Below are 16,567 nucleotides of genomic sequence, written 5' to 3'. Positions count from 1 at the left end.
AAACAGTAAAAATTTTATCAGCAAAAATGAAATCATAACTTGACATCATACCTGAAATACCTAACATCACTGCTTTGGATATTCAAAGTACTCAAATAGTCATACAGCACAGACTAAGAATCGCACAGTGATGACATTGAAAGGCATGATATTTATTGTTGAGATTTGTCCTTTTTTAAAGATGATCAATGATATTTACCTATATAATTATATACAACTTCTTGAATTATCATAGATATCAAATTGGTATGACAAGTATGCTTAAATTATTTTCTTATGTAATTTAGTAAAATATGACTGAAGGGCATGATATAAAAATTGCCATTTCTTTGTAGTCCCATATCTAATTTTGATAGTTTAAAAAATAAAATATACTAGTTAAGGTTTGATTTCTACTCAAAGCTTAATCATAATTGTGTTGTTTTTTTTTTGTTGGTCAGAAAGTGTCTACCGCGTAGTCACCACGATTTTTTCATAAAGCGCTGTACTTACGTCATTACTTCCAATTATTGATTTCATTTTCTTACGTTCTATGTAGGTACTTGTAAGAAAGATCAAATGAAAAAGATCGGAAATTTTTTTTTATGGTAAAGTTATTTTGAAAAATGCTAATAAAACTTGATGATGAGAGTGAGGTTTGAGCAGCGGATGCTGAGGATGCTGAGGATGGTTTTCGGAACAAAAAAAGTACCGTTTCCGAAGATAATAGAAACTGTACAGATCAAGCTTAGCTACAAGCGGCAAATATCGTACCGTGGCGTACTGTGGGGTCTATACAGTATACTTTGTTAACGCTTGAAGAAGACTAACAGCGATAATTTTCTTCTTTAAGAAGTAAATAAGTATAGGATAGGATGTTGTAGTTTTAAACCACAAAAATCCCCCAAAATCTTTCGTCACGCAGTGTTAACCAATCAAACGCACGATATGAGAGACGCTAAGAATATATACTCAATACTTTGCACTTATATATGGTATTTGTGATATATGATTATGACCGACTAAGGGAATTCTTTACGTCCTTGGATACATTGTTGTTTATGAAAATCATTTATGTACTTTAGTATCATAAACGCTTTTATAAAATTAGCAACTTTTTTAATATGGATAAAATGTACGAACCACCACCCGCGGTACCTCCTCCCTCTATTTCGGAAAAGAGGTTAATTTATTGGCGAAGTTTTATTTCATTACCTTTGGTGACAGCGTTTTCATGAAAATCATGTCTGTACATTTAAAAGTAAGTGAAACCTTAACTGAATGTAATACATCTGTGTACTATTTACAACACGTTAGTCAACAGACCCCGCAGTACCCCTGACCATCTCAATTGGAAGAGTTTAAAACAATTATGCTGAGGGGCTATTTAATTTTGCACTCTGCGTAAATATCCTTTAAAAAGTTCAGTTTTTACGTTAATGTATATTATATATATTAGTATTTTATCTTCTAATATTTCTTGTGATGTACGATTTAAAGACAGATACGTACTAGATCTGTTAAAAAATCAATCTAACTATAGTCCCTCGGACACCTGCATATTTAAAATATTCTAATTTTACATGTTCAGTTGATGAGTGTAGCTTTCTCTGGATCAATATAGATGAGTCTAAAATAATTATAATGGGGGTGTTTATCATTTATCACAATAAAATCGATGTATATGTGTGTTTCATTTCTTTTTATTTCATCAAACATTTTCTAAAAATAATTTTAAGATAGAATTAACAATACAGTGTTCAACGAACAGCGCAAATGCAGTTTAGAATGCTAATCATTGTAAGTCTTCAGTCACCTCTATGTTAGACTAACCCGAAATTACGCGGAAAGGCAGTGCGACTTTGCCAGAGAAGAAGGGAAAAATTGTGTAAGTTATTTTTATTATTCAAAATGTGTCTAGCTTTTTGAATGTTTGTAATATTTTATTTCTTACCGTTTTTAATATTTTTATTGTATGCTGCTGTACACTCTTTCCGATATATTATTAATATCCCTTTTTGTACGGAACTGATTGCACGTGCTTGGGTCATAGGTCGGATTGATTGATTGATTTTTGGGGTTTAACGTCCGAGCAGCAATATTTCAGCTATATTCAGACAATGGAAATGAAATGATGATGAATTAAAAAACGGAATGGGACACAAGGATTATAGGGTCGACAAATTTTGATTGCCACTAGAAAAAGGGAGGGATGGGTAAGGACGGGCAATTTAGCCTCCTGTGGCGGAGCGCAAAGAACTCCTATCGAACTCCTAAAGAGCTCCTATCGAATATCACAGCAGGGTTCTTTAACGTGCGATGCACGTGATATCTTTCCCAACACGGTGCACCACTATTGTTTGCGGTCAGGTTTTCCGAATTATGGCCTGACAACCCCTGCATGTAATACGCCAGGGGTGCCCCATTTCGCCACCTGGGACACACATCCCAGTTGCTCTGTGGGCAGAGCGCCTAGCCCCCGGCTAGGTAGCACTGTTTAGTCGCCTTTTACGACAAGCTTAGCGCTGCAGCAGGCCTATTCTTTTAACATCCGGGCCTGCACGGGGCTCAGAGGTTGCGGTCACTGAGCCCGGCCTGTTTCACGAAAACAACAAAGTTAAGATTGCCGGTATTCCAGGTATTTTCAAGTTTTAAGCTAGAGTATTTCCAACTTTTCCAAAACCTCTTTATGCCATATTATTTAATCCCTTGTAGAAATGTAGAAAATACGCATGAAACCAATCAATCGATATTGTTTTATATTTATAAATATAAAATTCGGACATTCTACTTTTCACTTCTGTAAACTATGTTATATGCATTTCAGAGTCACCAATATTGTGCAAGATTGTGAGTCACAAAAATAGATGTGCAATGTAATCAGTCCATTCAAAATGTGAATTTGGACTTCAATGGCTACAACTCTAACAATTTTGTCGGTAAAGCATTTAAAGGTGTCTTATTTTTTTCTAACTTGTGAATATATGCATGTCCACATATAATGTATGAATGATGGAATGATGGTGTATTATATACCTATACCAAGAGGTATGACAAGTGGACAAAAATCAATATTTTGTAATATTAGAAAATTAATTTGTAATATTACAAAATCATTTCTTTAATATTAGAAAATATTTTTTAATAATAGAAATTCATTTTGTAATATTAAAAATTCATTTTCTAATATTACAAATTCCTGATTTAGTAATATTATAAAACGTCAGACATTTTGTAACATTACAAATTGAATAAGCGACTTTTTTATGTTAGAAATTCAGTTGGTTTTTTAATATTAAAAAAGAGTTATGTGATATTAGAAATCTAACTTGTAATATTAGAAAATGAATTTGAAATGTTATAATATGAATTGTAATATGAAAAGTCATTTTCTAAAATTAGAAAACACTTATTTTGTAATATTAGAAAACACTTATTTTGTAATATTAGAAAACACTTATTTTCTGATATTAAAAAATCGTTTTATAATATTAGAAATTCAATCGATTTTTTAATACTAAAAAAGAGTTTTGTGATATTAGAAATCTAATTTGTAAGATTAGAAAATGAATTTGTAATAATAAAAAATCATTTTTTAATATTAGAAAATACTTATTTTTGTCCATTTAGGCTTACCATAAAGAGGTGTTATTTAGCACTCAGTCCTCCTTAGGAACGGTGAAAAGAGCATACTAGATAAGGCGTGCAATACCAACATTGTTGGCCCGATGCCAACCGTTCCTGCTACTGCATTTTTGCCTATGCCTACAAACACTTGAAGCTACTTCAACCTTATCATTTGTATACCTACATGTACATATATCTCAGTTGTATGAAGATGGGTTTTTCGAAACTAATATTTTAAGGGATCAGAGTAGAGCAGTTCTGTAATTTTTTCCACTAGTGTTGTAGTCTACATGTTCATTTGTTAAAGACATGTATGCATACAAACATTTAAAATCAGTAACACTCCAATATTTCGCATACATTTATATATGTAACGGGATAATTTTACCGCTTTTGTGGAAAGTTTCACACAAGTAGATGTATGAATGCCAGTGTAACTGACACGATTCCTTAAAACACGTGTAACCACATGAAAATTCGTATTTTAGTATTAATTTTTATTATACAGTCCGGGGGATGGGATAACTTCCTGTATATTACCGTACGAAAATGTGTAAAATTATGGCTATGCTGTATGGTTTTCCGATTTGCATATATAAATTTGATAGTATAAATTGTGATCAACCGGGATGGAAGCCCTACATGGCTTTTCATAATTATATACTCATATAAAAATTTTTTAGTGAACAAAGGAGAAAAAAATATAAGAAATCAAACTTAGCTAATTTTTTATTTACTAAGATCGCTGTTAGTTCACTTACACCCACACATAAACCACGTCGGACCTCTATTAATAGGTATGCTAATTAGTTAATTAGACCACCAAACTGATAGACACGAGATCCTTCTCATGAGTTCAAATTACTGACTGGTATCCTTTATTGATATTTTTAAAGCTTAAGTATACAGTCTGAGCTTTACTATACTCTACTATCTGCCACGTTCTATTGAATGATATCAATGATTTTTACAGCAGTGTATCATAAAAAGCATTGAGAATATGCACCAACTCTTCAATAATGGAACTGAATTGATTGCTTGTCGACCTAAGCATTTAAAATACATGTACATGTTACATATAGTAAATATGAACATAAGAACACAAAGAATCATCTTTAAAAAAAAAGACAAGCTGTTACTACTATATGTTTTTTATGGACTTGTATACATGAGGCTAAATTGCCCGACCTTACCCGTCCCCCTTTTTCCAGTGGCAATCAAAATTTGTCGACCCTATTATCCTTGCGACCCATCCTTTTTTTTTCAATTCATGTTCATTGTCTGAATATAGCTGAAATATTGCTGCTCGGACGTTAAACCCCAACAAACAAAACAAACATTTTTGGGTCTGTAATGAGCACCCATTGCGGGATATTAGTAGATGTTGGCGGAGCAAGCCTTGGTGAAACCTGACCAAAGAACTCTCCATATCACAAAATATGATTTTTCCTACTACATATATTAGTTACATTTAATCTGCTGTGTTGATTTTCTGACTCATTCTCATACAAATGTGCCCCATGTGAATCTGTGAACATTTCCAACCGCTGTAGTCAACCGAAGAGTGAAACAAATCTGGATTGGACTCCTCTTTAATGTTATATGGCCACCCCCTGATTTTGCTTTAAATAAATGAGGTCATTTACATATGACTAGTTTATTAGGTATACATTTCCAATACTTAGAGAAAGGTCGATCAATATTTAACACAAAACATTTTTTATAATAATTTTATTTGATATTTTTCTTCTTTTAGTGTTTTACATGTATCATGGTATTTTGTTGCTCTTACACTTAAATTTAGTTTATAGTACGTGAAATATATGAGTGTTTAGAATAAACAAAGCCAATGCAATTAAACGCAATTAATAAATTAATTTGATAATTGAGAGTTTAATAAACATCTCGTTGTGATAGGGCTTATTTGGTGTGGTAGCAAGCGCGGCTTAACTCTTTTATCTTCGCACGTTGTCGGCTAGCGACTTCCACCATCTGCAAACGCGTTTTGCAGATTGCAATCTTTTATCTGATGACTTAAAAATACTGCAAAAAAAGCAAAACAAAACAAGTATACGACATTACAGAATACGGACATGGTTAATTGTTGTTTATGGGGCTTCTTAATTTTACTGAAAATTCCAAAATTAGGTAAAAACTTTTATGGATATATTTCAGTCAGGTATTTAGAATGCAAGTTAACTATGAACAGAATTCGGAGGTAGTTCAGCACATAGTGGTGTCTGGAAGTTTTTTCAACAATTACCCGATTGACCATCTGTATTCAAAATCATCAGTTACAAGATTTTTTGTAAGTCAGAGGGATATTGAATACACTAAATATGGATAAAAATTTAACAACAAATTTCTGACCAAAATATATATTTTTTAAGTAAATGTAAATAATATTTAGAATCAAACGACACAAATTATTTTGATATATCTTTTTTAAAGGGTAATCAAGGGAACCAATGTTATGGCAGTAATCAAAGGAATGTAATCCAGGGACAAAGACCGGACAAGGAAAACAGACATACAAAACAAAGAACACAAAGTAACGAAAATCATACATACAAAGTAACAAAAGCAGATGTATAACTCGGACTCCACTGAAATACATATAATATTCAGAATCAAAATGAACTATTCATTACATTTATAAAAAATTCTGAAAACAGCATATAATTAAAGAATATCGTCAAAAAGGGACAATTCATGTTCACAATTTTATGACTTTATAAGTCTAGATGCGATCTTGCAACATCTTAACACAGAATTTCCATACAATCTCAAACGATCCAAAAAAGTCTGAACTAGTCTGAACAGAAAACAAAACAGCTGGTCATGTTTATTTGAACAAGACTGAACACGTCTTACATGTGTCAAACTGAAAACAATCTTAAACGGTCTTAACATTTCGAATATTTTAAGACGGTGTAAGATTGTGTTAAGATCGAAATGGCCGTTTAATGACTTAAGGCTCAGTACTAGTGCTTCCACTTTTTAAAAGCAGTAGAACAAGTGTTTGGCCAGTTCTTTGCTTGATAGAAAACATTAAGGACAGTAAAGTCTTTCCGATATCCTTTTCCGTTGGGCAAAGTAAACCATTAGACTTGGATTTCTTGATAGATTTATTTAATGATTTGTCTGAAATAAGCAATCATGGACTTTCTATTGATGAGAAGAAGATTCCACTTACAATTGTGTGCATTATATGTCATGCTCCAGTGAAAGAACTGGTAAAAAACTTCAAGCAATATTCTGGTTATTATGGTTGTGATAGATATAATCAAAAGGGACTTCACCTTGGAAGATGATATACCAAGAAACCTCAAACTTGTCATTATACGTACTAACGAATTTTTTAGAAGAAGGGTGCAGGAAGATCATCACAAAAGTGATACACCACTCCAACAACTGCCTACTGATATGGTGAAGTAGTTGCCATTTGATTACATGCACCAAGTGTACCAAGGTGTGATGAAACGTCTTCGTCTGACATCAGTGCGAGGACCAAGACAAAGCTTTATGTTGTCAGGGTCCCAAATTACACAAAGAAGTGAAAATTTAGTTGCTCTAAACAATTTGTTCCGTCTGTATTTGCAGGAAAACCACGGTCTTTAGATATTATTGATCTTTGGAAAGCAACAGAGTTTAGACAATTTTTGTTGTACACTGGACAATTTGCTTTGGAAGGAGTTCTTTCATCTATTACAAACACTTCATGGTATTGAGTATTGGCATATCTTGGTAAATGAAAAACCTACTTCACAATATAATGAATATGCTCAGGTATTGCTATTGTATTTTGCTGAGAAATCAAGGGAAATTTAAGGAAGAGAATTTCTTGTCTACAATGTAAATAGTCTTTTGCACATGAGGGATGATGCCGTTCGATTTGGATCTCTTGACAAATGTGCGGCATGGAAATTTGAAAACTTCATGCAACATTTTAAGAGAAAAATAAGAAAAGGCAATCAGCCTGGGGTACAACTTGTGTAGAGAGTATTGGAAGAGATTTCCGTTGAAGAACACCTACCTGTATAAAAAAATATCAAAACAAAAAATGAAAAAAAATATGACTGAACCAAACAACAGTTATATCACCAAGAACAACTAATTCTGTGAAGTTGTGCAGCAAGATGCAGAAGATTTGCACTGCTGTAAAGTATATCATACAAGCAAGGCACATTTCCCCCTGCCTTGTGATTCAAGGCTTGTAGGAATAACAAAATTTCACCATCAAAGTTGTGAAATGAAGATATTAAAACATGAAGATCTAACCTATAAGTGCATGAAGGTCATGGAGAATCGACATGTCGACATGTGATCTTCTTACCACTTCTTCATAAAAATTAAGGTATCTATATTTTATTTTTTTCTATAATTCTATACACAACATGCTGATTTGATTTTGGTGAATATAACATGTACATTTAATTGCAATAGGTATTCCCAGTCTTCAAGCCCATATACCATACAAGTACCCCTTTAACTGACGTTAAAATAACATTCATTACAAAAGGTATTTTTATTCCATATTTAAATGCATACATGAAAATGTATGATCAGTGGATCTTGCTGGTCTGCGAATAAGAGTCTTGAAAACTTTGACTAAACACGGAAAGATACATGTAGGACCTATGAATCATAAATTTTGCTGTGCTTAGTATCCATTTGTATAGAAATGTCGATTTTATTTTTTTTGTTTGATTACTACTTGTATGTATGCACATGTTTGATTATTTTAGAACTGGTTTTAGAAATTACCTGTGTGAATTGCTTAAAAATAATTTTAATTGCCGCTTTTATACTTATACATGGAAATAAATGATGTATTTTATTCAGTTGAAAGATGCCTTTCAAAATTGTAGTGTTTTATCAAAAGAATGACAGAGAAGAAGTTGAGTGTGTACCCACTAGATTTGATATACTACAATAAATGGATAGTTCAGGTAATTTAAGTATTTAGATTTTGAAATTTACATTAGTCTTGCATACATATGATTTGATTTGATATGGCAGTAAAAGTTGAAACACAGACAAGACTACATTTCCAAAAGGAGTGGTAAATCCTGACAACAGATGAACAGCAACTTTTAAATTATAATTTTATGTCTCCCCTATTAGGTGGAAAACATTGTTTTGTCCTGTCTGTCCATCCTACATCTTGTGAGTGCAACTCCTCTTAATATTTTAAACTGTAACTAAACTTGATATGCAAGTAAGAACATCACACATACATGTAGTTGTGCATATTATAATAAAGGAGTTTTTATTTGCTGACTTTTGTGGGAGTTTCTTGTTGATTTTTAGAGTGCTTTCTATTGGCACCCTGGAAAGAATGCCAGAAAAAGAATTATTGCTGAAGAAATTCCTTCCCAAGAAGAATGGGATTTTATTTAATGCAGAGTATTAAGTGAACATGGTAAGTTTTCTAAACTTATTTCATAAGTACTCCTAATTTTTACCATGGTTTGTTAATTTTGTTTTGTAATTACCATTTAGTTTGAAACTACATATGTCAGGGCTTTCTTTGTTGTATGATAAATCAAACTAAATTAATAACACCCCAGACAGATGAACAGTTATAAAGTATTCAAATACTTGTACATTAGAGCATTCATCAACTTGTTTGATCAAATGCTTGCACGACTTTCCTGTCTGTCTTACAAAAGTCAGTATTTCAGTTTTAGTGGCCTAAAGACTTGGTACCATCAGTGACAGAAACTTATTTTTGGTCAACATGGACCCACCAAAATTTGATGCAAACCGAAGTGTAGATTTCAAAGGAAATTTAGCCAATTTCATCATGGACCTGCTTGATTTTACATAGACTTGTTGCAAAGGTCTTCTGCTAATTTCTTTCACTGGTACCATATATGTCCATCTGGTTTATTGTTTTAGATGAAGTTGAAAGATCAAAGGATTTCAAAAAAGGAAGAATTCCAAAGTCAACAGTGTATTCTATTAACTAAATCTTATCTTTAAAGAGAAATTTGATGTATCCTTAGAATGGTATTAAAAGATGCTTCGTATACATTTCCATAACTACAAGAAAACCACTTATTGAAATAGTAATCAAAAGAACCAAGATTCTTGCGGAAATCAAAATAATGTGGTCCAGGGACAAAGACCAGACATGGAAAACAGACACACACAACAAGGAACATAAAAAAAACCAAAAATCAATATTCAATCATTGAACATAGGTAAAAAAGAGGTGGTAATACACGATGTTGATCTACAGGTCAGAACTAGTTTTGTGGAAAGGAAAAATGCTTCCACACAGACTTAATGCATTCTTGATCTTGGAAAACAGGAAATATGAAGAAACTATGTTTAATATTTGAAAGTAGACATACAAATAACGTGTTAGGAAAGTGCTGCACGTAGACTGAATTACATGTAAGTGCTTTTAAGCTTTTATTTTATTTTGTTTAAGAGATATATGTATAAGTCTATAAATCAGATTTCCCTTTGTTGCACCAGAATCTTAAGGATTGCCAGTGGCCCCAAGAATTCATAGATTTGGAAAGTCTCCCACCACAGCGATATAGAGGATATAGAATTCCAATATGACTGCTACCATCAAAATATATCATGGCATTACAAATTTTGGCAATATCACAGGACCAAATTAGCAAAAATCCCAAGTCATAGCTGATAGAAATGCTGGCAGCCTTTCAGAAATTTGCTAACAAACAAATCCGCAATATGATATACTTCAATTTTTTTTTTGGCTGGTGCTTTTGAAAAAAATATATAGTAAAGACTGTGGTGTCACATTTTTCTCAGCAACTACTGCTGTAGTGTTTTGATGTTTTGCTTATTCCTTTATAATAATGTGATGACATGATATGAAGCAATTTCACTACCTGGCAATCTCGACCACCTTTCATTTTCATGAAAACATTCAGGCAATGGGAATACAGGCAACCAAAGTGTTCCTTGAAACACTCCAATTCAGTTATTTGAATTGTTTGATGTATTAGGACTGCCTTGAAGAATGATTTCTTTTAATACATTAAATATGTATATTCCTATAATTTTGAATGAGGCTTTTTGTTGATGACATCAAAATATTGAAGGTATCATGCACTATAGCAATTGGAATATATAACACACCAGTTTTCCATAGCTCACTACAGAGAAATTTTATTGCTACCCATAGTTTTAAATTTGTTTTATAGATATTCCAGGAGAAACATCAATAATTCACAGTTCTAAAACACCAGTAGGGACTCCAACTGGCCCAATGTTTTCAACACCAATTGGCAGTAGCAGACCACTAACACCATTGCCTTCTACTGATGGATCATTAATTCCTTCTTCTATTGTGTCTACATTGGATGAAGATCCCATGCCCATGCTCAGGGCTTCAAGGGCTGAGCAAGAAAGTCCTGCTACCATTGAAAGATTTAGATTCTTCACTTTGCAGGGTTCTCCATGGCCTCTTTTTGCATGGCGTTGCGTCAAAGTTTGAATTGTATTGTTCAATGGACTGTTGAAATTTTGACAGATTTATTCTTTTCAATCAAATTAAAAATTAGTTATTTTATTCATTTATCTGTTTACCAAGAATGATAGGTCAGTGAAGGATATTTGGCATTCTAGAATATTTCATGGCCATTTAAATACCCAACTACACTAAGTGGTGAGGGACTACCTCTTGTGGTACTCTGTATGTTATTTTTGTTTCATGGTTATTTTATTGATTCCGTTGCAGTTCTTACAGAGGTCCTAGCTACAAAGGAAATGGTCGTGGGGATGGCTAGTGCCACGAACTTGTTCGACCAGGGGGTCGAATAAACTTTAGAGGAGTTGTTACCCGAACCAGTAGATTCCAAAGAGGAATTGAGGGTCTTGGAGGCAAAACTCGTTGCAAACGAGGACTACAGAATTAAGCTGGTATGTACATGACATTTCTTGAATTTTGTTTTAGTCAGTAGTCATCAGTTCTTCAAATAGCTACCCAACTGGTTCAAAGACTGTAGTGTCATGAGTTTTTATCTAGCCCAACTGTATTCATTTTGTTTGTCCACCAGTATTTTTTTTGCTATTCGATAACTCAGTTATTTATGTAAACTTTTAGTTCCACCAGGGAAAGCTCACCATCAATTCTGGAACTTGTTCAACCATTTTTCTGACATTATCTTGTATTTGGAGTCTTTTGTAAGTTTCTCGGTGAAAATGACGAGTTAATACTTTAAAATCTAAGACAACAACAATACCAATCTAACTGTTGAAGTAGTGTGATCTTTTAATAGATGATAGTGTTTGAATGTTCGCTGAATAATTTGCTTTTCTGGATTTACTTGTCAATAACTACTACCTATGACGAAACCTCATACAGTACATTCCGCGTGGTGGTTCATGCACTAAGCTCTGTCATTAAACACTGAATAAGAACTACATGTGGAAACACATAGTTTGTTTAACAAAGTACAATGTCATGTAAAACAATGGTGCATAACGCTTATAAATGCATAACGCCTAACGAGTAAATTAGCTGGTTTAGCTAGTTAACTGGAGGTGACTAGCTTTAACTTAAATACTTCAACGGGAAAGCGCGGGATTTAAAATTCTACTTGTTGACCAACCTTAATTACTAATTTACATTTCAACACGGCTCGACGGTCGACAGAAAACCAATTAGTATAAATGTTTTAGTGTATAAAGAAGCCTAAATGTCAAAAACTATTCCCTAAATCAGCAAGCCAAAAATTCCAAAAATATTCTCCCGAATGTTACATTCCTTTGAAAAAAAAATGGCAAAACCGTGAATAGGTCAGAAACGAAGAACGTACAGACTGTAGCAGTCTTAAAGCAGTGAAAAGGTGTGATACACTGGCTATCTGTAGAAGAAGCGATAAACCGCAACGCGCACTCGCTTAAATACTCAGTTCAAAATGAATCAACCAATCAGAGCAAGGATATCAACTCAGATGGTATGAACTCAATCTGAGTAAAACTTGTTTTGAAATAAACTGAACTAATGTAAAACACCGAGACTCGAACATTTAACGTAAAACACCGAGGCAAGTTCAAAATGAAAGTTACGACTATTTACATTGGTAATAATGTCACATGAGCAAAGCCAAATCACGTGAACAGTTTGATAAATAAACAATAATATTAAAATATCAACTAGCACCTCTGTTACAATCTCACTTTTCTCAACTGCTACTGGACAAATCGGTAAGTGGCTTCCATATATAAATATAGGGCATGTCAAAAGCAATATTTTAGCTAAAATTTCAACTTCCTGTATTGTAGGACTTAGTCATTTTTGTCAATGAAGCCACGACAGTGGCTGAAATTGACCTAGGCATCACATGAAAATCTTGCTAAATATCATGATTTGCGGTAGCACTCACATGCATCCGCGATCGATACCATTGTGAGTGGAAAAGAGTGAAATGTGAGATGGAAAGGAGTAATATTAACCATGAAATTGATAGCTAATGAAATAGCATGGAAGGGAAATTTGGCATCTTTTTTGATATTTAGAAATCCGTGTACTATTTACGCACTATTTCATGACTTGTTTCTTCGGACTGTTGATCACGCGGTGAAAGTTTTTGAGTCACCAGCGTATGGATATCTCACGTGACCTTAGAAGAAAAGTTTCTGAAGCTGAAGGGGACGCCAAACGGGAAATATTTTGATTAAATAAGGTGGGTTACTGCACGAAAGCACCCCTAATGTAGACACAGTTCTTTCCATTATTGTGTACATCCACTATATATGTGATATATATCCTTCTGAGGCTAAAACTAAGGACAACAACATCATGAATGTAACACAAACAACATAATGAAAATAAGTTTCAATCGTATGAAAAGGGACATAACTAAGCTTCCTAACCAAATTAGTTGGCACCGATTTTCTGAATAGTTTTGCTGCATTTTGAGTTTCTTCCAGAACAAACGATGATTTAAAACAAAATTAATCTGCTTGTTTGCATGACGAAGAAAAATTTGCAACATTACTAGGGTAGAACACCGATAGAATTGCAATCATTGACGGGTATATAACCTAATTATCTTGTAATATCCTTAACACAGTATTTACTGTTGTGCCCTAACTGCCACATGCTGTGGTGGTTGGTTCCGGTCTTATCAGACCGGATTACTCTCGTTTTCTGGACATTTTCGGCCGGGTTTATGTCCGCTGTGTGGCATGTTCGATCGGGTGATGTTGCATCAGTCAATAGAAACAGTTATTAAATTCAGAACTAATGGAATATAGATAGGCAACTTGATAAAGGTAATTCTTTTAATTATAGAACCCCTATGCAAATTAAAAGAGAAAAAATCATCTTCATTTATATCATGTTACATAAATTAACAAACTAAATTTAACCAATGTGCTCTTAGAACGTTTGCAAAAGTAGCCTTCCCAAAGTTTATTGCGCTTGTGAACATGTATAGTGTGCATATCAAATCTGCACAAGTGTATCATCATGTAGCAAAAATCATATTCGCTTATTTATACATAAACCTGTCACAGAAACTTGTTGAGTTTAATGTTCTTGTTAGTTTTATATGTTGATCCTTAAGTTTTGAAATTTCGGGGAATTGCCATTCTTTATTTTTCTCTCATTGATATGTAGGAGGTGGTGGTTGTTGAACTAGAAATAAATAGACATGATATAATGTTTGCGAATAATCTATTAGTGTGTATATGAACAGTTTATGTGCTATATATTCTTCCCCGGCTAAAACTGAGAGTAAAAACATCATGAATGTAACATTAACAACAAAATGAAAATAAGTTTCAATCGTATGAAAAGGGACATAAGTTAGCTCCTTAACCAATTAATTTCGCACCGATTTTCTGAATAGTTTTGCTGCATTTTGAGTTTCTGCCAGAAGAAAATGATAGTAAAATTACTACACTATTGATTTAAAACAAAATAATTTGCTTGTTTGCATGATGCAACATTACTAGGGTAGAACACCGATAGAATTGCAATCATTGTCAGGTATAAAAGCTAATTATCTAGAAATGTCATTAACACAGTATTTACTGTTGTGCCCTAACTGCCACTTGCTGTGGTGGTTGGTTCTGATCTTATCAGACCAGATTACTCGCTTTCTGGCCATTTTCGGCCGAGTTTCTTGCCTCTGTGGGACATTTTCGATCGGTTGATGCTGCATCAGTCAATACAAAAGTTATTAAATTCAGAACTAATGGAATATAGTTAGGCAACTTGATATTGCTAATTCTTATAATTATCGAGCTCCTATGCATAATTCGAAGAAAAAAAACATATTTCATCCCCATTTATATCATGTCTGATAAGTTAACGAATTCAATTAAAAGCTCCAAGACCGTACGCAAAAGTAGTCCTTCACAAAGTTAATTGCGCCCGTGAACATGTTTAGAGTGCATGTCAAATCTGCACATGTGTATCCTCATGTAGCAAAGAATCATATTCGCTTATTTATACATTTACCTGTGAGGAAACTTGTTGATTTTAATGTTCTTGTGAGTGTTATATGTTGATCTTTAAGTTTTGAAATGTCGGTAAATTCCCATTCTCTATTTTTAGCTCATTGACATGTAGGAGGTGGTGTTTGTTGAAGTACAAATAAATAGACATGATAAAATGTTTGAGAATAGTTTATTAGTGTGTGCATGAACCATTTTTATGGTATATATTCTTCCTCGGCTAAAACTAAGGGTAAAAACATTATGAATGTAACATAAACAACAAAGTGAAAATAAGTTTCAATCGTATGAAAAGGGACATAAGTTAGCTTCTTAACCAATTAATTTTCCATCGATTTTCTGAACAGTTTTGCAGCATTTTGAGTTTCTTCCAGACGAAAACGATGGAAAAATTACTAAATTATTGTTTTAAAAGAAAATAATTTGCTTGTTTGCATGATGAAAAAAAAATTGCAACATTACTGGGGTCTAACACCGATAGAATTGTAATCATTGACGGGTATATAAGCTAATTATCTAGAAATGTCATTGACACAGTATTTGTTGTTGTGCCCTTACTGCCACTTGCTGTGGTGGTAGGTTCTGATTTTATCAGACCGGATTACTCTCGTTTTCTGGTCATTTTTGACTGGGTTTCTGTTATCTGTGTGGCTTTTTTTATTGGGTGATGCTGCATCAGTAGAAACAGTTATTTAGGTTACAGACCACCAATTCAACCAAAGAGCATTTGGAACGTACGCAAAAATAGTCCTACGCAGAAATTACCCCTGTTCCTCATAGTGCTGTGAAAAAAGTTCTCATCTTATTTAAAAAATTTAAACAGTTTCTGAAAGGAAAATTATTTCTGTACATTTTATAGGTGCATTTTGCTTCTTGTAATGTGAAGCCTAATCTCCATAATGGTTTCTAGATATACCCTATCTTATGAAAACACTGGGATCTCCCATGCTATTTATAGACCCTTCACTTCCGGTGACCGGTACTGCACTGCAAGTCTGCTAACCCCACATGCCATTCTGAGAATTGTGAGCTGACATATGTAGAATCATGCTGATATATAGTCCTCTGCAGGTTAAAGTTAAGGTAAAGTCCAGAGAACCCATTGAATATTGTGAAATTAACATAGAAGCCTATTGGAAGTGGAATTAGTGGTTTCTAGCCTTAAATGATTAACTGATGTAATGTAGGTAGGCAACTTCTTAACAGTAATTCTTTTAATTATCGAACTCCTCTGCATAATTAGAAGGAAAAAAACTCATCCTCATTTATATCATGTTAGATAAGTTAACGACCTCAATTTAACTAATGAGCTGTTAGAACGTACGCAAAAGTAGTCCTTCACAAAGTTTAATGCGCTTGTATACATGTATAGAATGGATATCAAATCAGTACCAGTGTATCTTCATGTAGCAAAGAAACACATTCGCTTTTTATTCATTTACCTGTCACGGAAACTTATTGAGTTTAATAATCTTCTCAGTTTTATATGTTGATCTTTTAGTTT

General features: G+C 33.5%; 2 long non-coding RNA genes across 2 annotated transcripts in view; both read left to right on the top strand.

Moving 5' to 3' along the window:
* Nucleotides 1-16,567, top strand: part of LOC148606871 (uncharacterized) — a 27,675-nt gene extending 11,108 nt beyond the window's left edge. Inside the window, exon 5 of the long non-coding RNA XR_015915557.1 lies at nucleotides 15,760-16,567. This is a non-coding gene — a long non-coding RNA (uncharacterized LOC148606871). The remainder of the gene's footprint in view (nucleotides 1-15,759) is intronic.
* LOC148606872 (uncharacterized) lies at nucleotides 1,795-10,769 on the top strand. The gene is made up of 6 exons (XR_015915562.1): nucleotides 1,795-1,867; nucleotides 2,807-2,918; nucleotides 3,610-7,963; nucleotides 8,478-8,558; nucleotides 8,920-9,031; nucleotides 9,511-10,769. It is a non-coding gene; the product is annotated as an uncharacterized LOC148606872 (long non-coding RNA).

This window comes from Perna viridis, chromosome 9 (genome assembly GCF_037379345.1).
Source record: "Perna viridis isolate PV_CMFRI_1.1 ecotype Kerala chromosome 9, ASM3737934v1, whole genome shotgun sequence".
NCBI lineage: Eukaryota > Metazoa > Mollusca > Bivalvia > Mytilida > Mytilidae > Perna > Perna viridis.
This window is presented reverse-complemented; position numbering and strand designations above follow the sequence as displayed.